This window comes from Silene latifolia, chromosome 7 (assembly GCF_048544455.1).
Source record: "Silene latifolia isolate original U9 population chromosome 7, ASM4854445v1, whole genome shotgun sequence".
Lineage (NCBI taxonomy): Eukaryota > Viridiplantae > Streptophyta > Magnoliopsida > Caryophyllales > Caryophyllaceae > Silene > Silene latifolia.
Window position 1 is genome coordinate 39,700,546 of NC_133532.1, and position 6,197 is coordinate 39,706,742.

Here is a 6,197-nt window from a genome sequence, read left to right on the forward strand (position 1 = left end):
TTTATTTACAAACCGATGCAAAACTTGAATTTGAAAACATGTATATACACGAACACATGCATGCAAAATTTGAACATGACAAGAATAGAAACATGCAACAAGTTGACTAGACCTAACAGCACATCAACACTAACAATCCAATAGTTCCCCAAAGGAACATCCAAGGCACAAAAATCCCGTCCTCCTCCATATTATACAACAATATAAAAAGAGAGAGAATGGAAAAAGGAGAAAGAGATAAGAACGTGTATACCAAGCGGTCTTCTAGTCTCCTTTTTGTCTCAAACGGTCAATGCATATGCCAAATGTTAGCCAACATAAACAACAAATATATACAATGCAATGTTTTTGTGATTTTTTTGAAAGTTTTTCTATTTTTTTTTTTTTTTGAATTTTTTGAAATTTTGCCAAATTTACAAGCTATTCACAATTTATTTACAAATATATACGAAGTAGATATTTTCCTCCTCACACTTAAGACTTTCATCGTCCTCGATGGAACGAAATGTAGGGAGGAAATAGGAAAAAGGAAAGACATATTTTTGTATTTTTGCCATTTTTTCTCAAAATGAAATAACGTGTTTTTGGTTTTTTTTTATTTTTTTTTGGGGGGGGGGGGGGGCTCCTCCCCACACGTGTTATATACAATACCCGGTGACAGGGAAGTGTGGGTGGGAGGCAAAGAGAATGAAAAGAACGTGTTTTTGTGTTTTTTGTTGATTTTTTTTTAAAAATAAAGAACATGTTTTTTTTGAAGTTTTTTTTGGTGAATATATAGAATATCCTCCCCACACTTATCTATGTACATAATGTATGGAGGAGATTCGGAAATTAAAATGCGTGTTTTTGTAAAATTTTCAATTTTTTTCAATTTTTTTGTGTTTTTATTTGGGGATGCAATGCTTGAACTAAGCTAAATGCAATATTGAAATAACAATGCAACTATGCTAAATGAATGCAATTTCTATATGTGACAATATATTACAAAATTTAAATCTAATGCAAGCTTAAATGAATGCAACTACATGATTCTATTCTACATATTATACAACTAACTAAATGCATACGAAATTGAAATATGAATGAGAAATTTGGATTGTAGGGAAACATACTTGCCATTTGGATTGAAAGGGACATAGTAGAGCCCTCATCACTAGGCCTACTTAAAGTCGGTATCATCACCCTCTTCATTATCATCACCATCATCATTGCCGGCTCCAAACTCGGACTCATGAATAAAATCATCCGTGTTCATTGGAGCATCCGAGCCAAACTCTCCCGTCATGTCAATAAATGCCCCTTGGCTCCCTCCAGCACCACTAGAACCCTCCTCTCCAAAGATGGAAGGGGAACCCCCAAACCACCGAGTATCATGTCCCTCTCCTTGGGTGGAAGGCGGGGTAGGGAAGACCGGTGCACTATAATAGTCGGGACGGAGGTTAATATCGCCATAGAGGATCCTCCCGTCTTCCGGATGTCCACCATCCGGGGCCAAATAGTAAGAGGGGTGTAGGTTGGAGGGGTGTTTGTCTTGCCTCCTCATCATGTCGTCGTAGACCGGGAATTGACCAAGAGAGTGGTCGTAGTAAATACGGTCCATGCGTTGTTGGAGACCGAGGCTCTCACTAGCGGCGGAGGCCGTGCTAATCCTCATCTCATCCATGAAAGAGATAAGGTCACTATGGAGGGGCGGAGGTTGTTGCGGTTGTTGACTAGAAGAACCTTCCCCTTGTTGGAAAGGTCCGGCACCGAAAGGGGAGGAAGGTGTAGCATACCGTAAAGTGGGTGTTGCAGGGATGATAGGCCGATCACGGGTGTAGAGAAGGTTGGGGTTTTGGGTTTGGGGAATGGTGGGATCCTTGGGGTCCTCAATTTCAAGCAAGTAATATGGTGAATTAGGCACCACTTTCATTTTCTCGGGGTTGGGAAGGGCAATGGAATTTCTATCAATACCATCCACTCGGATTTTCCAATAGTCTTGATTGTCATTCGGGTTGGTTTTTAGCCAATTGAGGTTGTGGTGGATGTAGTTCTTGAACAACATGGTGTCCCCTATAATGTACCGCATCCCACCCAAATTCACCCTCCGGTTGAGTCGCTTGGCTAGGGGAGTGATGAGTCCACCCACCACAATGGACATCTTTTGGCCCAGGGAATTGTTAAGACGATGAAGGTTTAGGGCCATGTGATGAGCAATGTCGATTTTAAAGGTAGTGGGGTTGGAGCGAAGGTAAGACCCAAGAATTTCCAACTCCTCCGTGCGGAAGTTGTGATTCTCCTCTCGGCCAAAAACGGTCCACCCCTTGTACCGGTGCCAAACCCGAATGGCCGTATTATGGACCGTATTAGCCGCTCTCTTGAAATGAGGGTTATCATCTAAACCGGTAATAGCCTTCCATATGGCCCCATGGTCAAAAGTTTCGAGGGCCTTGTGAGGAGTACTAGTGTCTAACCCAAAATGAGCGACGAAGGTCGGCAAGGTCAAGGAATAGTCCTTGTTCATCAATTGAAAATGCAAGAAAGCAACCTTTTCGCTTTGGCGGTGTTTATCAATTCTAAGCGAGCTCAAGAATTCCCATGTGAGACGGGCATAAGTTTTCTCATGAATACCATACATGTACCTCATTCTTACTCCTTCAAACAAATCTAAAGTTACTTGGTCTATCCCTAAGTCCCCCATGCATTGTCTAACAATGAAACGGGTCGGGGTAAGGGGACGTTGTTTGAAGAGAACAAATTTACCTTTCATGGTTATGGATGAGAACCTGAGGTCCGGGAATGCCGGATCGGAACTCATGTCGTGAGCCGCGGCCGCCACCATCTCGGTTTGTTGTAAAGCCAAGTCTCCCTTCCTCACTCTCTTTTTTGGTGCCATTTGTGGTGTTTGAAAGAGGGTTAATGAAGGGGAAGGTTATTGTGGTGGTTTGCTGGTGGTAGAATGGGTGTTGGAGGTGGTGGGAGGTGGTGGGTGGTGATTTTGAGGAAGGAATTTAGGGTTTAGAGGGAGGAATGAGAGAAGAAGAGGGTCGAAATTTGTGAAAACTTGGATGGTTTTTTGTGTTTTAATTCACGACAGAACACTCCCAGCCGGTCAGAACACCGGCCGCCGGTCACCCGGCTGGGAGAACATACCCTTTTCGAAAATTTTCAAAATTTCACAGAACACTCCCAGCCGGTCAGAAGACCGGCCGCCGGTCACCCGGCTGGGAGAACGTCCAACACTTCATTTCTTCACATTTGCATTCCCAGCCGGCTGCCGGCCTGCCGGCTAGGACTCCTCTTTTGCCTTTTTTCACCAATTCCACGTGTAAATGCATTCCTAGCCGGTGGACCGGCTGTCGGCCGACCGGCTGGGACTCCCTTCAACTCTCAAATTTTCAACAAATTTTCCAGGAACTTCCCATCCGGTCAAAATACCGGCCGCCGGTCACCCGGCTGGGAATTCCCTCTTCTTTGAAACTTCAAATTTTCACAAAATTTTTCAGAAACTTCCCAGCCGGTCAGAAAACCGGTGGCCGGGCACCCGGCTGGGAATACGCTCAAGCCCATTGTCTTCATTATACCCCTAGTTTCACATAATCACATCCAATCATCAATTGGCCTTAGTTTGCGTGTTTTCGTCTTTCAAAGCCGATTCATCATGTCGGGAAAAGGCCAATTGATGATCATACACTTGTTCTTGATCCAAAATCCCAATTTCTTCAAGATGACAACCACCATCAACCCAAAATGTCAAGTATTATCGATCCAAAAATTCTCATAAACTATCTAAATGCATGCTATTTACAAACGGTGGTTCTTGTGGGACTCCACCAAACTAATGTTTGTTCAATCTTGAAATTAGTCGTCCCCCAAGGATGGGGGATCTTCTAAATCAACCTCATTTCGGGTCTCGATGGGTTGACCCTCATAGAAGTACTTAACTCGATGATCATTCACTTTGAAACACTCTCCCTTGTCATTCTTCAACTCAAAGGAACCATAAGGAAACACGGTGACTACCTCAAAGGGTCCCGACCACCGAGACCTCAACTTCCTGGGAAATAGTTGAAAACGGGAGTTAAAGAGTAATACCTTGTCTCCCACAATGATCTCCTTCCTTGTAATTTTTGAGTCATGTCATTGCTTGGTCCTTTCCTTGTAAAGTTTTGCACTTTCATAGACATCCATCCTCAACTCGTCAAGTTCATTGAGTTGAAGAAACCTCTTGTTTCCCACGAAATCTAAATCATAGTTGGGCTCTTTGAGAGCCCATCTTGATTTGTGTTCCAACTCAAGAGGTAGGTGTCAAGACTTGTCATAGACCAACCGGTAAAGAGTAGTGCTGATTGGGGTCTTGTATGCAGTTCCTAGAGCCCACAACACATCATTGAGCTTAGCACTCTAATCTTTCCTAGACTTATTCACAACCCGCTCCAAAATAGCCTTGATTTGTCTATTTGAAACTTCCACTTGCCCATTGGTTTGGGGTGGTATGCAAGATCTACCTTATGCCGGACACCGTACTTCTTGAGGATAGTGTAGATGGTGCGGTTGATGAAATGTGACCCACCATCACTTATAACGGCCCGGGGTACTCCAAAGCGGGGGGAAAATGTAGTATTTGAAAAGTTTGGAGACTACCTTGGAGTCATTGGTAGGGGCGGTGATTGCTTCGATCCACTTGGACACATAGTCCACCGCAACTAATATATATTGGTTGCCAAATGAAGATGGAAATGGTCCCATGAAATCCACCCCCCATACATCGAAAAGCTCAACTTCCAAAATGTTGTTCAATGGCATCTCATCTCTTCTCCCAATGTTACCTCTTCTTTGACAAGAATCACAAGAGTGTACCATGACATATGCATCTTTGAACAAGGAGGGCTAATAGAAGCCACAATGAAGAACTCGGGCTTGGGTCCTAGAAGTGGACAAGTGCCCTCCATAAGTGGTAGCATGGCAAGCTTGAAGAATTGCTCGACCTTCTTCTTGAGAAACACATCTCCGGTAAATGCCATCATTACATCTTCTATAGAGGTAAGGATCCTCCCACACATATCTCCTTGATTCATATCTCAACTTCTTCCTAACTTGGTTATCAAGTTCTTCAGGGATAAAGCTAGAGCTCAAGTAACTAGCTATATCCACATACCAAGGGTCGGAGTGCGTGATAGCTAAGATAGAATCATCGGGCAGCCACTCATCAATGGGGATACCATCATCTTCATCCCCTCGGAATTCTCTAGTTAACCTTGATAAATGATCCGCAGCAAGATTCTCGGACCCCCGACTTATCCTTGATAATAACATCAAATTCTTGCAACAACAAAACCCAACGAATCAACCGTGGTTTAGCATCCTTATTAAGCATGAGTTGCTTGATGGCGGTGTGATCCATGTAGACAATGACTTGAGAACACAAGAGATAAGACCGGAATTTCTTAAAGGCATACACCACCGCCAACATTTCCTTTTCCGTGGTGGTGTAGTTGCATTGTGCATTATCAAGAGTCTTGCTTATGTAAGCTATCACATGGAGCTTGTTATCATGTTTTTGCCTCAAGACCGCTCCTAGGGCGAAATCACTCGCATCACACATTAGTTCAAATGGGAGATCCCAATTAGGCGGTTGCACTATTGGAGCCGAAACCAATGCTTGTTTAAGCCTACAAAAACTTTCAAGTCAAGCATTATCAAATACGAAGGGAGTGTCTTTAGCCAAAAGGGAGGTAAGGGGTTTAGCGATTTTCGCAAAGTCTTTGATAAAACGTCGATAGAACCCTGCGTGACCCAAGAAACTTCTCACACCCTTGACATTTGTGGGTGGGGGAAGTTTCTCAATCACCTCCACTTTTGCTTTATCCACTTGGATCCCCTCCTTAGAAATTACATGACCCAAAACAACACCTTTTTGTACCATGAAATAGCACATCTCCCAATTCAATTTCAAGTTATATCGAATGCATGTTTGGAGAACAAGAGATAGATTCTTTAAGCAATCCTCAAAGGAGGTGTCATGGACACTAAAGTCATCCATGAACACCTCCATAGACTTCTCTATAAACTCGGAAAATATAGACATCATCGCCCGTTGAAATTTTCTGGGAGCATTGCACAACCCAAACGGCATTCTTCGATACGCGAAGACACCGTAGGGGCAAGAAAAAGTAGTTTTTGCTTGGTCATCCGGGTGAATGGGTATTTGAAAAAAC